Raw genomic sequence first — 20,302 nt, forward strand, 5'->3', positions numbered from 1 at the left:
AGGCAGCAGCCTTGAAGCTGTCAGTGTCCACGTGGTGGTGTCAGGTGCCTAAATATCTTTGAGGATCCAGCCCTTCGTGCCTCAGTTCCTTTATGTAAAATGGGGATAATAGCACATCTCCCCCAGGGGTGATGTGGGGATAGGTCTTTTAAAGATCGTGAGGTGCTCATATAAGTACCTCAGATAGGCATAGGTAGTAAAGGTGTGAGAGCACAGCCGCATGGGGGGTCGTCGCCATTCAGAAACAGCTGCTGCTGTTTCCACTGCTCTTACCTGGGAGTGTCGTGCTTGTAAATGACATCCAAGTCCAGTGCAGGTTGACTAGGGCCTGGTCTACATTACCAAGTTTTGCCAGTATAGCTGTGTCATCTAGGAGTGTGTGGGGAAAAAAATCACAGGCCCTCGGCTCGCTTAGGTGGTTCCCTGCTCATCTGGCTGGCTTCTGAGGGGCCCCTTTCCCAGGGTATGTCTACACTGCAATTAAGCATCTGTAGCTGACCTGTGTCAACTGACTTGGGCTTATGGGGCTCGGACTACTGGGTTGTAAAACTGCAGTGTAGACATTCAGGCTTTGGCTGGAGCCTGAGCTCCAGCAACCCACAAAGGGGGAAGGTCCCAGAGTCCAGGTTCCAAACATCTATGCTGCAATTTTGCAGTCCTGCAGCCTGAGCCCTGCAAACCTGAGCCAGCTGACATGGGCCTACCACAAGTATTTAACTGCAGTGTAGACGTACCCTCAAGCGCCTAACTCTCCATGTGCATTGTATTACTCCTGGGGGAATTCTGCGCACAACATTTTAAAATTCTGCAAATTTTGTTTGTCAAAATAACAATATAATCCTGCCCGTTTCAATTATTTTGGTAACTTATTTCAAAATACCTGTCAACAAATATGTACAATACAGACAAAAAAAAGATTCAGGAAATGTTTTTTGACAAAGAGATTCCTTACTAGGCATATTAATGCAGATATTTGAGTAATAATTTACTTAACCTACAACGTTTGCAGAAATGTGTTTCCTGGACTCCCCAGAAGCAGTGCAAAGGCTTGGAGGTGTCAGGAGGAGCTGAGGGAAAGGGAAGTAATTGCTGGGAAAGAGCCTGGGAGTGAACCTGGAGGACTGTTGGACGTGGGTAGGGGAAGTACAGAACAAGGGGTTTTTTTTTGGGAGGGGGATTATTAGGGAGGTGGAGGAACCTCCCCTATGCAGACCCTGGCTGGCCCCTAACCTCTCCCATTCAGTCAGGCACATCTGCCCCCTCCCCATGTGTCCCTGCACCCCCTACCCCTGTCCTCATCCATCCCTGCACTACCTCATTCCCATGTGTTCCTGCACCCCACTCAGCTACCCTCTTCCTCATTCCTTTGTACCCCTGCACTACTCTTTGTGGGGACTGACCGGTATAGATTTAATTTGTTTTGTTTGATTATGTTTATGTATAAATGAAGATAAGGTATGTAGATTATGAAGTAGCCTTGTTATTCAGTAGAGATTAAACTGCTATTAATTATTAGTTATTATTATAAAATGTTATAAAGTTGGTGCTTAAGAATTCAATTTGTTTCTTTTGTTCTTTTCAGGCTTGATTGTGGGGGCGGCTGACCCTGTGAAATCCTTGCTGGAAATCCTCAGTGTCTGAATTCTGGCTCTCCATAGACTTTTCTCTAGGAATTGTGTTGAAGTGCTAGGAGAGGAGAGGTAAAGCAAACTCTAGCCCAGCAGTTCTTAACCAGGGGTCTGAGACCCCCTGGGGGGCCGTGAGCTGTCTTGTGGCAGAAGTGCAGGGCCTCAAGCCCTAGCACCCCCATGGATCTGAAACCGGAGCATAGCTGCGGGGAGCTCTGAGCCTGGATGCCCCCTGTGCCCTGAGTCCTGGTGCCCCCCACCAGGCTGAAGCCCCGAGCCCAGGCACCCCTGCGGGGCTGAAGCTGTGAGCGGAGCCATGGGTCTGAAGCCCTGAGCCTGGTGCCTCTGTAGGGCAGAAGCCCAAAGTCCCCCCTGACCCCGCAGCTGAAGCCCCAGCTCTCCCACACCTGGTGGGTGAAGTCCACAGCCTCAACCTCCTCCCCTGCAGCTGAAATCCTGAGCCCTACAGGGGCTAAAGCCTCGAGTCTCCCCACCCCTGGTGGCAGAAGCCAGGAACCCTGAGCATCCCCCCCACCACCTCCCACTGGGCCCTGGAGTTTTTATAGTATGTTAGGGGGGGACCTCAGAAAGAAAACGTTAGAGAACCCCTGCTGTAGCCCACCTAAAACTTACATGAACACAACAGGGATGGAACCATACTCAACGCAAATGTGTTTAAACGTCCATTTGAAATGAATGGGCATGGAAATAGTTTGTACTGTTTGCCCATCTCTAGTTATATGTGTTCAAAGCTTCTTTGCTGACGGTGACAATTTCTTAACAATTTCACCCCAATCCTAAATGTAACAAACCATTTCTCAGGGCATTAGAGAGAAAACCAGACATTCACGACCTTAGTCACCTCTCACTTACTGTCAGTCCTACAATGGTATAAATCAGATTGACTTCATGAGAGTTGCTCTTGTTTTATATTGGTTCACAAACTCTATAATTAACTAAATATCTTATTGCTGCAGAATTGGCTAATCTTTCCAAAAATGACTAATCTAGAATCAGTAGAACTGCTGCGATGTCTGAGTGTGTGAAAGTTGTGCACTATTCTGTTTTCTTTTGGGTCAGGATCCCCAGTACTGAATAGCAATCCTAACCATCTGCCTATTGGCCTGTTAGATAGCCTCAATCTGACTCAACCACTGAAAGTCAGACTGTACCAGGGACTAACAATTTTTCTCTAAAATGATTTTATCATTTGACTTGAGACGAAAGAGAAAAGTGGTTTAATGCGCAAGTTCCCTCTCCCATCACTGAAGAAATATAGAGAAAGCCATTGGGGAAACAACTTGGGACTGGTATCATTGGCCTGTGAGTGGATCACGTACAGGAACTCATCTGTAACAATAAAATCATAAATAGATAAATAGCAGTTTCGGTAAAAATGCCTTTCTTGAGGTCCTTGTTTGGTAGACCTCGGAGTTGATGTTTACTAACTAGCTGTGTCTGAGGCTCACAGCTAAGTGGCAGATCCTATGTATTGCTTGGAATACCTCCAGGGATGAGGATAAAGTTATGTGAAGGAGACTTTGTCCACAAGGTATTGAGAGCTCACAAGTGGAAAAAAATAAGATTCTGTATGAACATGTTCTTGAACTGCATTGATTCAAAATTTCCAGTCCACCATCTCCAAGCTGTAGGCGACCTCCCTCAGGTGAGTTCACAGAACACTGCTATTGCCTCGGGGACTACCTCTCCCCCTGCCCCAACCCCTGGGCAATACTGCCAGAGTTACAATTGGAAGATTTCAGAGTAACAGCCGTGTTAGTCTGTATTCGCAAAAAGAAAAGGAGTACTTGTGGCACCTTAGAGACTAACCAACTCAGACTAGATTCCCCTTAATTAAAAAGAGAGGGGGGCAGGTCATGGAGCATTCTCTGTGAGGGGCTCTTCACTCTGGAACATGCTTCCCTCTACTCCACTGATCCAAAAAAGCCTGGTTCTACTGCCCTAGTCCAGCAGTTCTCCACCAGGGGTCTGAGGCCCTTGTTATGATTAACGGGATCATGAAACGATTGATTTCATGATTCTAAGGAAAGGAAGCAGCAAGAGCAGCATAATAAAAACAATGGACTTCAAAACAAAAGCAGACTTTCACAAACTCGGAGAACTGGTTAGGTAAGGTCCCATGGGAAGAAAATGTAAGGGAAAAAGGAGTTCAGGAGAGCTGTCAGTTTCTCCAAGAGACACTGTTAAAGGCACAACTGCAAACAATCCCAATGCAAAGGAAAGGAACAGACCAATATGGCTCCATCAGGAGCTCTTTAATGACCAGAAAATCAAAAAGGAATCCCACAGAGAGTGAAAACATGGACAGATTGCTAAGGAGGTGTGCAAAAGAATAGCACAAGTATGTAGGAACAACATTAGAAAGGTTCAGGACCGGGTTTACAATGGCACCAATGGTCCACACTAGTAAGGGACTCATAATCCTTCCCCTTACTAAAGTCGAGCAACTGTAGCTAGCTGGCTGAGGTGCGGGACTTAGGGAGGATGGTCTGGGTGCATTTTTCGCTCGGCATCGCATTGCAAACACTCCTGTCCTCCTTCCCTTCCCATCCCTGGAGCAAAGAAGCAGAGGTGGCTGCTGGAGGGGGAGAGAGCAGCAGAGACTGAGTGGCAAACACAGCCGCTCCCCTCGATCCCCAGGACAATGGTGCTGGACCTGGAGAAGGGTAGGTTGGAAGCTGAGGGGGGTGAGATTGTGCCAGCGAGCTCACACGGCTCCTGTCCTCTCACTTGTCTGTGGCTGGATAGGCAGAGCCAGCTGCAGGAGGAGACAGTTGCTGTGTGTATGTGGAGCAGGGGCAAGTGCATGTCACGGTTGTTAGTGTACAAATCAGAGCAGGCTGGCGTGTGTGTGTGTATGGAGGGAGCGGTGTCTTAAGGGAGGCCTTGGATGACTGTTACTAAATTCGATAGGATTTGTCGGATATTTACTTCCCCAGCTCTTATTTAATAAGAACCGATTTCTTCCCATTCACATTGTTTGCTCTCATTAGCAAATGGGATTTTCTGTTCACTAGATCTTTCTGTCCTAGATTAGATTTCCTGCCTCTTTGAATCCATTAGTTTCTGTATTTTCTGTTCTCCCAGCATGTCCACTGTTTGTCATCTCCTGTTATGTATTTACCTCTTGCCTATTTCACCCTCACACACACCCTCTCCTCTCCAACTCCACCCCCCCTTTATGGCTCTAAATCTGTTGTTAATGACTAAGAGCTCACAGCTTTGCTAAACTGCTTCACAAAGGGCGTCTTCTTGGCTTATTGTGGAAAAGGATTTACTTTTTAAATGAGGCTGGAAACAAAAGGGGGTCTGTGTATGTAGAAATGAGAGAGCTGACTGCATGCAAGTTTAGATAAACCATTGCTTATTGTCAAGACTTGCTAGAATTTCATTTGGACTCACTTGGGAGCAGGGAGGGAGGCAGTGTTTTCGGCAAGATTGAAAGACTATGGCCGTGTCTACACTACCAAGTTTTGTCGCCAAAAATGCCGTTTGTCAACCCAAACAGTGAGTGCATACACACTGCAAGGTGACTTTTGTTGGGGAGAATGCCCGGTTTTGGCGACAAAATACATCCACCCTCAAGAGGGATTTACGTCTTTCCCCCCCACATTGTTGTCGACAAAGTGCAAGTGTAGACACCATGCTTCATTTCATCGCTTTAATTGATCTCCAGGAGATGTCCCACCATGCCCACCCTGTCCACTCTGGTCAGCAGTTTGAACTCCACTGCCCTGCAGCCAAGTAAACAACTCCCCGTTAGAAGCCCCAGGAATTTTTAAAATTCCATTTCCTGTTTGCTTGGCATGGAGAGGTCTCAACACATCTTCCCAGGTGAGCATAGTAGTTTATTGCACCAAACGCTCTCCCGCATGGACCATTGCAGAGCTGTTGGATCTGCTCAGTACATGGGAAGAGGAGGCTGTGCAGTCCCTGCTGCATTTGAGCCGCAGGAATTGGGATATCTGTGGGCAGGTATCTCGAGGCTTGTGCGAAAAGGGCTATGATTGAGATACGCAGCAGTGCAGAGTGAAGATAAAGGAGCTGAGGCAAGTGAACCAAAAGGCAAGGGAGGCAAACCACCACTCAGGTGCTTCACCTAAGACCTGCCGGTTTTATAAGGAGCTGGATACTATCCTTGGTGGCAACCCCACCTCCATTGCCAAGAACCACATGGATACTTTTGGAGGCCACAGAAAGAGGAGTGAACCCAGAGGATGAAGTTATTGATGAAGAGGTGGAGTCAGATCATAGAATATCAGGGTTGGAAGGGATCTCAGGAGGTCATCTAGTCCAACCCCCTGCTCAAAGCAGGACCAATCCCCAATTTTTGCCCCAGATCCCTAAATGGCCCCCTCAAGGATTGGAAGCAACGCTTACATTGATCCATAAGCATTCAGGAGGTGTCAGTGACTCAGAAACAGGTAATGCCCTTTTTTGACAGAGTACCCACTCCTTCATCCCTTTTGCCTATTCAATCCTTCCTAAATAGCTTATAACAAGTGATGTTAACATTCCAGTCATGCCAGTCTTCCCACCACAGCTCAGTAATACCAACTAAGTCCAGTTTATGCTCGTAAACAAACAATTCCAATTTCTCTTGCTTATTATCCAGGCTCCCAGCATTAGTGTATAGACAGGTGAATGCAGGCCTGGTGGTGAAAAAACTCTGCCGAAGAGGGCAAGGTAGAATGGCTAAGGTTGACTTGGAACCCCTCACTCTGCCTAGGGGGCCTGGAACTGGCCAGAGCAGCCCAGAAATTGGAGCAATCCAGCCAGGAACTTAAAGTTGCTTCTGCTTGGTGAAATCCTTGGGAGTGAATCTGCCATGTGGCACAGCTGCCCCTACAGGCTCAGGGGTACAGTCACCTCACCTCAACCAAGGCCAGCAGGGCAATATAATTAGATGTAGTTCCACAGAGTTTTTAATTGGTTGGTAAACTTTGTTGGGTTCTTCAGGAGCTTTTAGTCAAAAAATGTTATGTCAATGTCAGTCATTATCATTATCACTAACTTTCAGAGCCCTGGCAAAATGCCATCAAAGGCCTTGCGGGGTTACCTTTGCCATGATGACAGTGGGAGCAGAGTCTGAATGAATTCTCTGCTGACATCTAGTGATGAGCTGTGGAAGAGGACTTCAGAAGCTGATCTTGTTTGCATGGGCACACCCACCCTGCGTAGGTGCTCAGCACGATGGGATTGTGTCAAGGTTCCTCCCCCACTCTGAACTCTAGGGTACAGATGTGGGGACCTGCATGAAAAACCTCCTAAGCTTATCTTTACCAGCTTAGGTCAAAACTTCCCCAAGGTACAAAATATTCCACCCGTTGTCCTTGGACTGGCTGCTACCACCACCAAACTAATACTGGTTACTGGGGAAGAGCTGTTTGGACGCGTCTTTCCCCCCAAAATACTTCCCAAAACCTTGCACCCCAGTTCCTGGACAAGGTTTGGTAAAAAGCCTCACCAATTTGCCTAGGTGACTACAGACCCAGACCCTTGGATCTTAAGAACAATGAACAATCCCCCGAACACTTGCACCCCCCCTTTCCTGGGAAATGTTGGATAAAAAGCCTCACCAATTTGCATAGGTGACTACAGACCCAAACCCTTGGATCTGAGAACAATGAAAAAGCATTCAGTTTTCTTACAAGAAGACTTTTAATAAAAATAGAAGTAAATAGAAATAAAGAAATCCCCCCTGTAAAGTCAGGATGGTAGATATCTTACAGGGTAATTAGATTCAAAAACATAGAGAACCCCTCTAGGCAAAACCTTAAGTTACAAAAAAGATACACAGACAGAAATAGTTATTCTATTCAGCACAATTCTTTTCTCAGCCATTTAAAGAAATCATAATCTAACACATGCCTAGCTAGATTACTTACTAAAAGTTCTAAGACTCCATTCCTGGTCTATCCCTGGTAAAGACCAGCATATAGACAGACACACAGACCCTTTGTTTCTCTCCCTCCTCCCAGCTTTTGAAAGTATCTTGTCTCCTCATTGGTCATTTTGGTCAGGTGCCAGTGAGGTTACCTTTAGCTTCTTAACCCTTTACAGGTGAGAGGAGCTTTCCCCTGGCCAGGAGGGATTTCAAAGGGGTTTACCCTTCCCTTTATATTTATGACAGATTGCTTGCCCAAATGATCTATTTTGGCCAGTTTTGGATCCCCAGTCTCCTTGTTATTGGGGCAGGATTAATAAGGGGTTGTTATCCTTGTTGTGTGAATCGAGGGTAGCAGAACTATACCTGGCATAGCCTGATGGAAGGACTCACCCTCAACTAAAATGGCACTCGCTAGGCAGGGAGGGGACATGGGCCCCAAATCTGGGGGATAGGGGTTGGCAGGCACTTATATTTTTTTGTGGTGAGGGCCCTGTTTAAGGGTTGTAGATACACAGTGGAGAGAAAAAGGTCAAATAGTAATAACAGAGCTAATTTAGACTCAACTGAGAGTCTTGTTACACATTACAGAGCTGAAATCACTGATATCTAGGTCTAAGTATTAGACCTGCTTTGGGACAGTGTCTCTGATGCAAGAGGCTGCCCAGTGTGCACCAGCAGTCAGGCTGCCCAACTAACAGCTGAAATCAATGAGAGCTGTGTAAGCGGTAGCCCCTGAAGACATCTTGGTGAGCAGCGTGGCTGAAGGAGGGACTTGGCAAGTGGCCAGCAGGGTGGTTGGTGGAGAGGGTCAGAGCAGAGCCCCGTAGAGAGTGAGTGCCTGAGCGCCTGAGCAGTGGAATGAGTAAGGTGCCTCCTTACCCTCCACCCCAGGGTGGGAGGTAAACTCTGCAGATGCACCTCTGAATTCTGGGTCTGCACTGACCCAGGACAGCAACTGTGACTGGGGTACAGAGAAGGGACAGGCATATTAAAGGGATTTTTGGGTTCCTGGACTTCAGAACCTGAGGGGAAAAGGACCACTGCCCAACTTACTTGGAGGTGGGTCTTTTGCTCATGGTTTATGTTTATGAACCCTAGTTGTGGTGTTTTCCCAAATTAATGCCAAGTTACTTCCCTCCTTTTAGTAAAAGTTTTTTTTTTTTACACTCAGACTCTGTGCTTGCGAGAGGGGAGGTATTGCCTCTTAAAGGTGCCCAGGGGGTGGTGTGTAATTGTCCCATGTCACTGAAGGTCGAGCTGGTTTTGTGTTGTATTGTTGAAAAGGAGCCCCTAGCTACTGAACCCCGCCCTTGTTTCTGCCAACTCTGATGGGCAGAAGGGTTACAACGGAATACGATTGTTTATCAGTTCTCAGTAGATAATGAGCCCAAACCACAAAGTTTGGAGCTGAATTTCCGAATAGCTTGAACTGTTCAGATCACAGGCTTTGGTTCAGGCCATTATAGGCCCGCTGGCTTCCAGATCAAACTATCCAAGGGCTAGAGATGTTCAGATAGGGAGTTTGGATACAGTCCCATTTCTGGTTGTCAGTAAAATTACAAGGCCAAATTCTCTCAAGTTATGCCATAACCAGTCCATTGGCTTCAGTGCAATTGCACCAGTGTTAAGAGGTTAGGCCATACCATTTATTTACTGATTACATATTAAATACATGTAAATAAATACGGCGTTGAAAACAGACTGTCCCCAATAGACAGTTGTATATTTCACTTGATAGAATCTGAACTGCTAAAGACAACTCACTTGTAATGAAAGAGGCTATGCACACTTTTCCCCCATTGATGCTTTTTTAATGAGAAGCTTTGCCAAGCAACAAAACAAAAGGTTCCTGCAATCAGTTTACTTCCACAAACAGCAGATTAAGAACCAGTTCTAAGCTTAGGGATACAAAGTAACTTGCATTCTAACAGCAGGTTTTTGAGGGCGAGTAACAGATGCAAAACCTGCTGTGACTGGATAGATTATTTCAATACAACAGAAAATGATAGTGGGGTAAAAAACTATGCAACAGGCAATTGAAAAGGAAATTTGTTTTTCTTCTCCAAAAATATTACTGATAGTTACTCATTTTTGACCCGGAGCAGTTAACTAAAGTTTGGGGCCATGCAGATTGATTCCATTAGGAGGATAAATTGATGATGAAGTCATCTGTCTTTGATACAACCCTGTTGATTTTTAGAGTGTACAAAGTCCTCTTTCCCTGAACACAGGAGGGATTAAACAGAAAATAGTTACTTTGCTTAGAGCATCAAGCCTTCTTGCTCACAGCTCCAATCCTCTTCCAGGCAGCACTCTGCCCAAAAGCTCTGTCATTTAGCGTTTTCTGAAGCTCATGCTACTAATGTTTCTGTTGCTACATCTGGTACTTCCTTCTCTGTCCCTTCTACTGTTTCTCTCACCAAACAATAATCAGTGAAACCCCACTGCTCACATGTCCTTTCGCTTTAGGTGGTGACAGTGTGCCTCTGTTTGGGATGGAGAATGCTACCCAGCTACATAAAGGAACGTCTTACAACAATCTGAAATGTAGGGCTGCAGGTGCAACACTGCTGTAATGGATTGGGTTTGGAAGTGGGGCAGGTAAAACAGACTCCTAAGGAGCTGACACGTATAATTTAACTAACCTGCCAAGTGTGCTGTAGCAGTAAAGAAAGCAAACAGGGTGCATAGGTGCATGCATAAAGGGGGAAGAAAGTCATATGGAAAATCTTAGTGATATGGTATATAACTAATATTAAACTCCGTCATCTGCCATGCAGTTGTGTTTTTGGTTACTGTGACCTGAGTTAACAAGAGCCAGAGGGATGATATGGGAAAGGTTCAAAGAAGGGCAATGAGAATGGTTACTATTAGAATATTGAGAATGGCTGGCCTTTTACAATGCCACACCCATGCACCAACTCCCTTGTCCCAATTTTGTATAAAAAATTAGTCAGTGGAAGGGGAACTTGTACTTGGATCTCCCACAGCCCAGTCGAATGCCCTTACCAGAGGACTATGGAGTCCAGCTCATGTTTTCTGTGGCCTAATGATTTATATTTATGCAAAGTGGAACAGATTCAACAGGCGAGACAGAGAGACCCTGCACCCAAATATCTCATAGCCCCATGCTTAGGGCACTCACCTGAGACCTGGGGTCAAATCCCTACTCCACATGAGGCAGAAGAGGTATTATCCCAGGTCTAGCACTTCCTGGGTAAGTACTCTAATCAGTGGGCCAACAGCAGGCACCGTCTCATATGTTTTGAGAAAGGGCTTAGATACCTACCTCCAGAAGAGGGCTCACAGCTGTGAGTCCTGAACAGAGAGAAGCACCCCCAGCAGCCCTGAGTTAGGTGCCTAATTCCCTTTGAGGGATGGGGCGTAGACCACACCCCTTGCCTCAGCATTTCCTGTTGGCTAGTTTAGGTGACTGCCAACTCAGCTTGCTGGCTTCTGTGAATCTCACTCTTAGGTGACTAACTCTCCCTGTGCATTGTATAGGGAGTCTGGGTATTTACTCAGGGCTGTGGATGGCACAAGGCGGCAGGAGTTAGGCATTGCAACATGGGTTTAAGTCCCCTTTGCAGATCTAGCCCAAAGGGGCAGCTTTGAACTGCCCTCTCTCTCTTTCTTTCAAAGTGTCAAGCTGCCCATTCACCAATCATCTGTGGGCTCTCGGCAACTTTTAACCCATTTTACTCCCAGTCCTGCAAAACTTTAGTAGACAGAACTTCCATGAATTCATTGGCACTACTGGCATGAGTAAAGTGAGCAGGATTTTATTAGAGGTATGGTATGTTAGCCACTACATATGTTAGGCACAGTATACACCTCGTTAATAGAATCATTGAATCATAGAATATCAGGGTTGGAAGGGACCTCAGGAGGTCATCTAGTCCAACCCCCTGCTCAAAGCAGGACCAATCCTCAACTAAATCATAAATAAATAAATGCTGAATGCTTGATTTTGCATTTCCCCCCCTTTTTCTATTTCCCCCATTTTTGGTTTTGCATTTTCCCCATTCCCTCCCCCCATTTTTCTAATTTCAAACTTTTTCTCTTCTTCCCCCCCTCCCCCTTTTTGCCATAGAGTGTGATAATATAAACCATGGCCAGGGTAGGATTTTTGCTTTTCTCCTCTGCTTTTTCTGGGTCCCCCCCTGCCCCCCCACTTCTGCTCTGTAACTTTTCAGAATGGCTCCATGTTTGGAATAGTTACCCAGGGGCCAAAGGGAAAATGAGAGTTGGGCCCAGACCCTCCAAGGTATTTAGGCACCTAACTCCCACTGAAATCACTGGGCCCTTAGCGACCACCTGTGCAGATAACCCCCTCAGCGTAGCTTCAGATATAGCGGGGGGAAGAGTGTTTCTGTCGGTGTAGCTAACATTGTTAGGGGACATGGTTTCCTCCACAGGGAGAACAACTGCTTCCGTCGGTGTACGCTGTGTGTACACTCGGAGACTATGTTGGTAACGGTTCTGTAGTGTAGCCAGAGCCACGCTTTCGTTTTCCCGTTCAGTGATTTTGCTGGAATTGGAGATGTTTTGAAAAGTTGAAAATAGGTATTATGTGCATGGTTTTAATATGATATATGTGTGTGTGCTGGGACATTATGTTTACTGGGCACAAGCAAACAATATGCATTTTAATACAGCTAAATGTAATGTATACATCTAGGAACAAAGAATGTAGGCCATACCTACAGAATGGGAGACTCTATCCTGGGAAGCAGTGACCCTGAATGAGATCTGGGGGCTATGGTGGATAATCAGCAGAACAGTAGTTCTTTTGGCCAGTGTCACACTGGGAGCTTATGCAATCCTGGGATGTGTGAACAGGGAAATGCCAAGTAGGAGTTGAGAGGTTATTTTACTTCTCTACTGGCACTGATGCAACTGTTACTGAAATACTGTGTACAGTCCTGGTGCCCACAAGTCCAGACAAATGTTGATTAATTGGAGAGGATTCAGAGAAGAGCCATGAGAATGATTCAAGGATTAGAAAACTTATAATGACAGACTCAAGGAGCTCAATCTATTTGGCTTAACAAAAAGAAGGTTAAAGGGTGGCTTGATTACAGGCTATAAGTACCTAGAGAGGGAACAAATATTTAATTTGAGTTCTTCAATCTAGCAGAGAAAGATATAACACAATCCAATGGCTGGAAGTTGAAGCTAAACAAATTCTGACTAGAAATAAGGCGTGGATCTTTAATTGTGAGTGTATTTAACCATTGGCTTTAATCAAAGGTCATGGAGAAAAATTCTGTGGCTAGATTTAGTGATAGTAATAACAAACCTATATTGGATGAAAGATGTTAGATCAGATAGTTCCTGAAGTCTTTACAAGCTTTATTAAATGACTGAATAAAACTATCTACTGCATTATTGCAGTACTGAGCGTGGGGTTTAGAACCCAAACTCTCAAGAAATGCAGAAGTTGAAGCTCCCACAGAAACATTAACTTGCCCACATTGCACATCCTGTGTTAAGTCATGGCATACGTTGAGCAATATACACAGTTATATATTGGTAGGGCAGAAGGAATACACCTGTGCCTAGGGCACAGAATTGGAAGTATGGAGACATGGGTTCTAACTTCTAATCCTATATCTGCCCTAGGCTTCCTGTGTGACCATGGGCAGCCATGAAAGCCAAGAGTGCTGACTGATTTGGGGCGTCAACCTGGAACACCTTGGGCTTGGTTTTCAGAAGTGCTGAGCACCCATAAATTCAAGGTGGAGTCAATGGAAATAAGGGTGTGTATGGCTAAATTAACATTTCTGAAATGCATTCTGTTCTCCAATTAGAAAGCAGCTATAGAAGTGCAAAATATTACTCTCTCTCAAAGGTACTGTAACATGGGCCATATAAGTATCTGAACACTTCATGATCCTTAACATACTTATCCTGACAACAGCCCTGTGGGGGAGGGAACTGCTATTATCTCCATTTCACTGATGGGGAAACTGAGGCACAGACAGACCAAGTGGCTTGCCCAAGCTCACACAGGAAGTCTGTGGCAGAATAGGGAATAGAACTCAGATCTTCTAAGTCCCAGGCTAAACCCCCCAACCACTGGACCAGCCTTCCTATCTAATCAATACAGTATTAAATATGTAATTGAATATAATAAGGGTATTATATTAAACTACATAATTAATAAGAGAAGAGTAGAGAACATTATCGATGTACAATATGGATGAGTTCATTGTTGCAGAAAGCTGAAATTTATCATTTCCTGCAGAGATGACCCAAGCCTGCAGACAGCTTCATCCATGTGAGCATGCTTAGTACAAGCCAAGCCACAAATTTGGGGAGGCAGTTTTTGGTCACAAAAGTGTAACCCTAACATTGCCTTAACAGAGATTTTCACATTTATTTTCTTTTTTTTAAATTTAAAAAAAGTGAGAAAAAGACTTTAAAATTGAGGAAAAAGTTTGAAAACCCTTGAGGCATCCTAAACTTTTAAGTCCATTAAATTTTTAAAGTAGTACAAGCTTTTAAGTATTTTAAATCCTTTAAATGCATAGGTGCTAAAAGCTCCCTTAAAGCCTCCGGATTTAGGAGTGTGAATTAAGGGCCTGGAGGACTGACGCAGACACTAGAGCAGCGGTTCTCAAACTGTGGGCCGGGACCCCAAAGTGGGTCACGACCCCCTTTGAATGGGGTTGCCAGGCCTGGCTTAGACTTGGTGGGGCAGTGGGGCTGAAGCCAGAGACCCACTGCCCGGGGCCAAAGCCTGAGGGCTTCAGCCCTGGGTGGTGGGGCTCAGGTTGCAGGCCCCCTGCCTGGGGCTGAAGCTCTTGAGCTTCAGCTTTGGCCCCCCTTCCCAGAGCGGTGGGGCTTGGGCTTTGACCCCCAACTCAGGGAAATGGGGCATGGGCAGGCTCAGGCGTCAGTCCTCCTTCCTGGAGTCATGAAGTAATTTTTGTTGTCAGAAGTGGATCACGGTGCAATGAAGTTTGAAAACCCCTGCACTAGATTGTAGATTATGAGGCAGCCGCTGGGTACTACTTTGAAACCAGGGTTAAAAAAATCCTTCTTGGGGTACTGCTGACTCATCCTACCGGAAATGTCTCATTCTTGGTGCTCATGACAATGCATCTGATGAGCAATTTTCCACCTTTGGAATAGGAAATTTGTTGGTGATTACTTGAAAATGTCCTCTCTTCAAGTCATAAGGTCCAAAGAACTCTTACAAGGGTTCTTCAGCTTGCTTGAAGTTTAGGGGCAAAGCCAGACCTGCCAGTCACAGGGAACAGGGGAATGCCCTACCTTTTGAAGGTCTCTCCAGTTGAAATAACTACCACAGCCAAGATAATTCAAATCTATTTTCCTAACTTAAAGGTTGTGTTAGCTATACTTTGAGGAAAAAGTACAGCAGACTTTTCTTACTGCAGAGTATAGGAAATTCCCACTAGTGACAACAAACCCAAATTCTTCATTGTCAGTTTTCATCTCTATTCTGAGCGATCTATTTTTCTGCAGCAGTGATTCTCAATCTTTCTAGACTACCATACCCCTTTCAGGAGTCTGATTTGTCTGAGTACCGTAAGATTCACCTCACTTAAAAACTCGAGCTTCGGCTTTCTGCTCTGGGTCCCAGTGAGTCTAACACTCGCCCACAGTTTAAGAACTCCTAATATAGTATATAGAACAGTATAAACATGTCTTTGTATGAAATTTTAGTTTGTACTGACTTTGCCAGTGCTTTTTGTGTAGCTTGTTGTAAAACTAGGCAAATATCTAGATGAGTTGATGTAGCCCCTGGAAGACCTCTGTGTACCCCTGGTTGAGAACCACTGATCTGCAGGGTGGCCCAGATCTGTGGACATTATTACGCAAAGGAAATTTTCAGATAAACATGGATAAATATTCCTATTCTTCACACAGCTCCAGCACAATAGGATTTTCATAGCATTGTGCCTCCAGTGTGGGAAGCAGGATCATCCTTTAAATGTGGACATTCCAAACGAGGTATGTTTTATTACTGTATGTGTAACCCTTCTGCCAGGTGGAGCCAGCAGCAAGCAGGGTGGGTTCAATATTTAGGGGTTCCTTTTCAACAATACAACACAGAACCGGCTCGTGCCCCCATCCAGTAACCTGGGAAAATTACACACCACCCCTGGGTGCCTCTGAAGGGGAATACTTCCCCTCTCACAAGCACAGAGTCTGACTGTAGAAAAGAAACTTTTAATGAAAGGAGGGAAATCACCCAACATTAATTAGGGAAAATGCCACAAGCAGGATTCATAATCATAAAACTGTGAGCAGGACACCCACCCCGGAGTGCATGGGGCAGCGTCTTCTGCCTCATGTTCTTGAGTTCTACAACCAAAAGTTCCCTTTTTGTTTTGCCCTCCCCTCTGCTCCCTCACCATACCCCACTCACAGTGGTTGTCCTTTGTAAGTGAGGACCCAGGGTTCAGAGGTGCATCTGTGTGAGTTCACCTGCCACCCAGGGAAGAAGGCACCTTGCTTGCTCTGCCATCTGAGCACTTGCTCTGGCTGGCTGCCCCGCCAGCCGCTGCTCCTCGGCGCCTGGCTGCCCTGCCAGCCACAATTCCTCTCTGCTGGCTGTGGTTCCTCGCAGACCTGCCTCACCAGCTGCTTGTTGCCTTGCCAGCTACTTGTTAGCCATCTGTCAGTCAGCTTCTGCTGCCACCTGCCTCTCTGCTGTGACCGCTGCACATCAGTCTCTTGGTAATTTTCAGTTCTTTGCAGGCTAGGCAGAAACACTGCCCCATCTCAAGTGATTTTAGCTCTCAGTGATTTTTTTAGCTCTTAGCAGGCTGGGCAGAAACACAGTCCCACCTCAACTGATCTCAGCTCTCATTGAGCATTTAAAATAACAAAGAGGCTCCTAATAAAGCCTGTTTAGCTCTTTCTTTGAAAAGTGGGGGGGAATAGGTTAAACCAGTCCAGGAATCCTTAGGGAAAATCCACACCTCCTGCCTGGGACATCTGTTCTCACCCCATCTTACTTTCCTAGGCCTCTGGCATTCAAGCCCCTGGCTTAACTAGGTCCTTTCAGATCAGGGTGATCCCCTTATTTGGGACAGGTTAAATGCAGTTCTGCTTCCCTTTATTCATACAATAATGACAACAACATTGGTAACAGCATTTTACTACTCCTGCATTCAGTACGAAAGTGATTTGTCATCCAACACCAGCCAAAGTTGATTACTTTGAGCAACACCACTCCATCTGCTGGATAGCTAAGCAGAGTAGGTGTGTTCTTGTAAACACAGTTTGCTCCTGAAGTCTCTCCCCATCCCAGCTAGCTGTCAGGGGAGAATTCGTTCAGACCCTGCTTACATCCATGGGACAAACAGAACTGCCTATTAATAAGTTTACTTGACACTTCTCACTGTAAAGCCCTATTTTCAGTTGCTTATAACTTTGCCAAACTAACTATTTGGGCTGATATTTATATACCTCAGGCTGAAATACATATATTAAATTTCTGCCAAAATGAGGATAGGGTAAAATACATTGTTTTACCCATGGTAAGATATTCTAGTGACCTTGTCTTTGAAAAGCTCTGCTTTGAAGCAGAGAGATGTGAAACTTGGCAGGGGGTGGCCTGTGTAAGGGATAGCCCTTTTACCATCCCTGTGAAAATCAGCTCAAATTTAGCCAAGTTATAACCTTTTGAAAAAAAATTGCAATTTGTGCTTGCTCATTAGAAATTTCTTCAATTTTAGCAGCTAAGATCTCTGAAGATTACATCCTCACAGAGCATGCTTGAAACTATCATAGTTCAAAGAAAAGGAGTACTTGTGGCACCTTAGAGACTAACCAATTTATTTGAGCATAAGCTTTCGTGAGCTACAGCTCACTTCATCAGATGAAGGTGTAGCTGTCGCTCACGAAAGCTTATGCTCAAATAAATTGGTTAGTCTCTAAGGTGCCACAAGTACTCCTTTTCTTTTTGCGAATACAGACTAACACGGCTGTTACTCTGAAACCTATCATAGGTCAGATTGCTGACTAGACTGTGCATGTACCATCCACACAGAGCGAGAAATCAGGCTTCAGCCCAGAGCTACAGGAGCAAAGCTGGACTTTCCCCATAATGGCTGCTCCAGACTGGGGTAGGGCCAAGCTCTGGAAATGAGAGCAGGGAGCTTGTCTCTTCTGTGCCCTCAATGATCCCCCTGTTGCAATTCATTCAGCATGGAGGAGGAAACTACCCAATTTGAATGCAGATGGAACAAAAGCCAGACCAGGGGAGTGAAAGGAGTAGGTTGGGACAAGGAATGTGGTGAGACTGGGTGTGACGTTATCTGATTAGAGTATGACCATGCAAATCATTGTTGCTACCACTGCTATATAATTGCAACAAATCTTACATAAAGTGCGACACATGACTAGAAAGGGTTTAGCATTCTGCAGGATAAATGACCCAGATTCAACTTTTAGAGACATGTCAGAAAAGTATGTAAATGGTAATTAGGGCCATTCCATGTTAGATAGACTAGAACTTTGAAGTGCATACCTGTATTGTTAGAGAATTAGAGGTGATACTAATTGTATGTATTTACTTATATCTTGTTAGATGTTAGTTCCTGTCTGTCTATTGATTGATTCTATTCAAAGATTGATTCAAGGATCAAAAAGGAATATTAACAGTTTAATGAATCCTGGGTGAAATAATGTCATTGTCTATATGTCTCTTTAAAGTTTGTGATAAACTGCCTAATGGATAAATTGTCTTATGTTAATCCATGAAGCTAATTACTGGTAATGCTTAGGAAATAGATCTACTTCAAAGTCTCAATAATTGCCTATTGTTCACCTAAGGATTCTGACCTGTCAAAAGAAAGCCTGGAACTGTATAAAAACACCTTGAGTCCTGATCCTTTTCATCTCAGATCTGCTTAATGCTTCATGCAGGGGAATCTTAAACCATAAGGCCGAGATCTCCAGACCTAATCTGGATCACCCTGAATATGAACATTGGACTATAACCTATGGATTAATTCTAAAAGAACTCTTTGCAACTACAAAGCTCACCATCTCTACTATGAATCTAATCTCAAAACTGTACTCATGTCTATATGTATAGTGATCTTTTAACCAATAATCTCTCTTTTCTTTTTTAATAAATTTTAGTTTAGTTAATAAGAATTGGCTGTAAGCGTGTATTTGGGTAAGAGCTAGAATATTCATTAACCTGGGAGGTAATGTGTCCAATCCTTTGGGATTGGTAGAACTTTCTTATATGATGATTAAGATTTTCAGTAATCCTCATCGTATTTGACTTGGCTGTCTGGGTGGAGGCCTAAGGTTGGGTTGCTTTAATGGAACTGTGTTGTTGGCTTCTGGGTAACCAGTGAGGTATTATAGAAGCTGTTTGTGCTGGTTTGGTAAATCTAAGTATTGGAATATCCACCAGCTTTGGGGATTGTCTGCCCCATTCTTGCAGTTCATCCTAATTGAGTAACTCCAGTGTGGCTCCCTGGGACTCCAGTCACTCTGGGACTGGAGGGTGGGAGAAAAACTGTGACTGGCTCGGCAAGGAAACTGGGATTGACTAGATAAGGAAAGGGAGGAATGACTGACTGGGAGCAGGAGGGTAGGGGAGACTGGGACTGGTTGGACAAGGTGACTGGGATCCAGAAGGGGGAGACTAGACCTCAGAGCCAGTGAGGGAAATGTGAGGCAACTGGGACCCAGGCAACTGGGATGCCGGGAGACACTGAAATCAGACAAGGAGCTGGAAGCAGGGGAAGAGACTAACCCTGGCTGGACAAAGAAATGGGGATTGAAACCAGCTTGGGGGTCAGAATGGGAGTGGGATGGAAGGGAGACAGATCTGACAAGGAACTGGGGTGCAGAGAGCTCGGGTGGGACTGGCTGGGCAAAAAGACTGGGACAAGGAGCTGGAGAAGAGGTGGGGGATGACATTGAGACTGGATGAGCGTTTTAGGGAGTAAGACTAGGATTATGAGTTTGGGGGGGAAGGGAGGGGAGAGAGATTGGACAAGAAGCCTGGAGAGGGAAAGTGGCACTGTCTGGGCAAGGAGATTGCGGCCAAGTAATAGAGGAAGGAGCGACAAGCTGCACAAGGAGACTGGGATAGGGGGTGAGGAGAAGGAAAGACAGAATGGGGGAGCGGGGGGGACATTAGAGGTTAGAGAGTGAGTCCAGAGGGAAAGAATAGGACTGGCTGGGCAAGGAGACTGGGATTGCAATGAGAAGCCTGAGAAATAGAGACTGAGACTAGATCAGAAAGGAGAATGGGACAGTGATAAGAACCAGGGGTGGGAAAGAGACAGGATTTGACAGGGACAGGTTGGAAGGGCAGGAGTGGGGTCAAGCAGGGGTGGGGGGAGAATGGGCAGAAGTCTGTGTCCATGTCAAGGTTCCTCCCCCACTCTGAACTCGAGGGTACAGATGTGGGGACCTGCATGAAAAACCTCCTAAGCTTATCTTTACCAGCTTAGGTCAAAACTTCCCCAAGGTACAAAATATTACACCCGTTATCCTTGGACTGGCCGCTACCATCACCAAACTAATACTGGTTACTGGGGAAGAGCTGTTTGGACGCGTCCTTCCCCCCAAAATACTTCCCAAAACCTTGCACCCCAGTTCCTGGACAAGGTTTGGTAAAAAGCCTCACCAATTTGCCTAGGTGACTACAGACCCAGACCCTTGGATCTTAAGAACCATGAACAATCCTCCCAACACTTGCACCCCCCTTTCCTGGGAAATGTTGGATAAAAAGCCTCACCAATTTGCATAGGTG

General features: G+C 45.3%; 1 long non-coding RNA gene across 1 annotated transcript; it reads left to right on the forward strand.

The window, feature by feature from the left end:
* The first annotated feature begins 1,597 nt into the window (after positions 1-1,597).
* On the forward strand, positions 1,598-18,625 carry LOC144930229 (uncharacterized). The gene is made up of 4 exons (XR_013635382.1): positions 1,598-1,700; positions 13,165-13,301; positions 15,439-15,522; positions 18,355-18,625. It is a non-coding gene; the product is annotated as an uncharacterized LOC144930229 (long non-coding RNA).
* The last annotated feature ends 1,677 nt before the right edge of the window (positions 18,626-20,302 follow it).

The sequence above is a fragment of the Lepidochelys kempii genome, chromosome 1, assembly GCF_965140285.1.
Source record: "Lepidochelys kempii isolate rLepKem1 chromosome 1, rLepKem1.hap1, whole genome shotgun sequence".
Lineage (NCBI taxonomy): Eukaryota > Metazoa > Chordata > Testudines > Cheloniidae > Lepidochelys > Lepidochelys kempii.